The 3,573-nt window shown below is 31.3% G+C and overlaps 1 long non-coding RNA gene across 1 annotated transcript; it reads right to left on the minus strand.

The window, feature by feature from the left end:
• Positions 1-3,281: 3,281 nt before the first annotated feature.
• Positions 3,282-3,573, minus strand: LOC124888596. The gene is made up of 2 exons (XR_007047061.1): positions 3,532-3,573; positions 3,282-3,322 (listed from the first exon to the last, which is right to left on the minus strand). It is a non-coding gene; the product is annotated as an uncharacterized LOC124888596 (long non-coding RNA).

The following is a 3,573-nucleotide window of genomic DNA, read 5'->3' on the forward strand; positions in this document are numbered from 1 at the left end:
TTTTAAACTTTCACATCTCACTCTTCCACATCTCTATTACTAAGGTTATGTTATTAAACTTCTGAAAGAATTTTTGTTTAATTTCTCTATGTTCATTATCATCTTCTTGTTGTTACTTTTAAACTTTCACATCCTCTTCCACAATCATCTTATTCTCTATTACTAAGGTTATGTTATTAAACTTCTGAAAGAATTTTTGTTTAATTTTTTTTATGTTCATCATCTTTTGCTATTACATCAAACAATAATGCTATCACTCATCATTTAGTCTTCCATGAAATGATTAAAAAAAAAGAAGATATTTTTATGAGAAAAAATCTTGTCTCTGAAATAAAAACAAAAAAAGATGCTTCTTCAATAGGTGACCTTGTGTTTAAAAGAAACATATCACTGTAAATTTCAAAGTGTTAAGAGTATTGATCTCGACATGCACACTAAAGAAATTAAGTATTTGTCTAAATTACAGTTCACATGCGTTAAAAATAGAACTAATCAGCAAATTATAAAATTATATTATTAAAATATCAATTGAAAAGTATATAGTAGTAGATTTAGATATAAAAATATATTCAGTCCCTCATTCCATCAATAAAATATTTTATTTAAAAAGAATAAATAGAGTGCACTATCTTACAATTAAAGTTTGTTGCACTAATCTGATTTACTCCACTTGCATGTACTTACATAAAACTGCAAACGCTAGATATTGTGACTCCAAAAACTTAACCTTACGAAAACACAATTTTTAAAAAATATAAAACTCAGTCTAAGTTAAATCTAAATCCATTCAATCATCAAGAAATTTAGAACAACCAATAGTGACTATGTACATATATTGGGGAGTTAATGGTTGGTGCCCTTTAAACTAATAGAAATAATGAAATCTTATATCATCTCTCAAATTAAAAAACAAATCAAATCTCCTGCTTTAATTTCTTATCGAAGTTGTGGGACTATATGAGAATGGGATTGTGGGTGCAGTTTTGAAATGAGTGTTGTGCGAAATTAAATATAATGGAAAATGTAGTCTGATCAAGAAAAAAAGGAAGAGAAAATAAAGAAGATCATGTGCATAAATCATATCATTGATACCCTGAATGTTTTCACCAACTTAATTACCGTGGCATTGCACCACCCATGTCTCGAGGATTTGTGAAATTTTGCTCTGAGAGTAAAATATGGAGTCAATTATATATATATATATATATATATATATATATATATAGGGGTGTACAAACCAAACCGTCAACTCAAATCGAACCAACGAACTAAATCAAACCGAGAAAAAAAAATCGACTTATAATTTGATTTGACGTTAGAGGAAAAAAATCGATCATTCTTAATTTGGTTTGATGTTAACAAAAATAAAAGTCAAATCTAACCTATATATAGAGAGAGAGAATTAACGAAAAAGAAAAAGAGATAGGACTGACATGTTTTGTTGCGGCAGTTTTGTGATAAAAATAATAAAATAGGACTCTTAACAGGTTTCAAGAATGTGTGTCCCATTTTTTCCTTATTTTTCGGGTGGTATATCTATTTGAAAGTAATTGAAACCACCTATATTTTTTTAAAAAAAAAAACAAATTTGGTAGTGGAAATAGAGGTAAAAAAACAAACATATGTTATAAATGTATTTACATTATATTGAATGTTTATGAAGATCTATTTGATATCTATTAAGATTTGAAGTATCTGCCTTTTACTCAAATTAAGAGTAAATTTTTCCGATAAATAAAAGAATTTTGTTCATTATATTTACAATCTCATGATCTGTTCATTATATTTACAATCTTATGATCTCTCATGCTCAAGAGAAAAAATAAGAATCACTCTCTCTATTCTTTTTACTATTCTTCTTTATTTTTTCTTATTTTATAACACGTTATCAGCACGAGACTCTGTCAAACAAGGTGAGATTATAAATCTTAAGAATTTCAAGTTAATAATTTCTTATGTTATTTATCTTCTGCTACTAATAATATAATTATTGTTGAATTTGAAGAAAAATAATTGGTTTGAAACCATTTATGTTTTAAATTTATTCCTCAACAACAATATTATCAAAAGGGATGATAATATGTTGGGTTCAAGTCCCATCAATTTATACCTAAGACGCCTTTATATGGATAAGACGTTGAGATTGGATCTCAATGCATGTATTGATGATATTATAATGGCTAAGGCAAAATAATGGGTATTTGATGAAAAGTCATGAAACATATCTCATTGATATGCTCTATTCCCTGAATTGAATCTGGTAGCAATAAATCATATGTATGCCTCAATTTGCTTTTGTAGTAGCTATCATAATTTGATACGCTAAAGGCATGATTATATTTCATTCCTGGGGAATGAAAAGCTTATTAATGCAAACGTGCATTTAATTGTGATGGTATCACAACTCACCTCCGAATGAGGCAAAATAATTGAAAAGAGTTATTTCGAAATTTACTTCTAAAGTAGTAAATCTGAAATTTACTAAAGATAAAAGTGCATGTCATGGTAAACTTGGAGTTTACTAGAATAAAAGTTGATAAATTGATATGAACAATTGTGACTTCTCGAAGATGTGCATATTGAATATTAGATATGTATTCAAGAACACTTCCCATAAATGCCCTGTTTCCATATCCAAAAGAAAAAACATTATTATTATCCACAAAATAAAAAAGACAACTCGATATACTAAATTTTTCGTTGTGTGCTTTTGGTGGGTGTTAGCCCACGGTTCGGTTGGTGGACCGTGGGGCCGACGGCATATATGGACGAAAATTGATAGGCGGCCCCCACGCAAGTGGGTGGTCCGGCGGAGCCGTCTGGGCTATTTCGGTGGCCGAAACGGTGCGAACAAGCCGTTTCGATGGGTGTTACCCACGATTCAGTGGATGGACCCAGGGCCCAACGGCGCATGTGAGAAAAATCAACAAGCGGCACCCCAGTAGCTGTGGAGTGAATGTCGGTGGTTCGGTGGGCCAGCTTATCCAGATTTGCATCATAAAAAGCACATTATAAAGAAAGTGCTCTCTACTAGAATCTTTTCTATGTTTGGTATTAAGGTTCGGAGTTCAAACACAGTATAACTAAGGGAAACAAGATTTTCTCTATATCTAGAACTTAAAACCTGAAATCTCCGATTAAGGATTATATGGAAACAATCTCTCCATCTCACGAAAATAGGCTATAAAAATGTGAAAACTGACCTATGTAGAGCACCCTTGTTATTACTACCAAGCACAAGCAAATCAGCATGAAGCTTCTCAGCTACTTCACATATAGTATCCTTGGGATCTCCCATTTGTGTCATAGTCTCAGCAACTATCTGCAAAAATAAATTCAAGCCCCCTTCACATGATCATCCACGTTAATGTATACTAAAATCACAGTATGACTAGTATATCGTTCTTTGATAAATGATCACTACAAGGCAAACTAAACTAACTGAATCAAGAATCCTCCTCTTTCTTTGCCGACGTTTACGTATACTCATTCATGTGAAAATATATACAAGAGCTAATTGAATGTATATACCTCATGTTCAGTGCAGAAATCCTTAGCTTTCTTGAGGAGAGC

The sequence above is a fragment of the Capsicum annuum genome, chromosome 11, assembly GCF_002878395.1.
Source record: "Capsicum annuum cultivar UCD-10X-F1 chromosome 11, UCD10Xv1.1, whole genome shotgun sequence".
NCBI classification, from domain to species: Eukaryota; Viridiplantae; Streptophyta; class Magnoliopsida; order Solanales; family Solanaceae; genus Capsicum; species Capsicum annuum.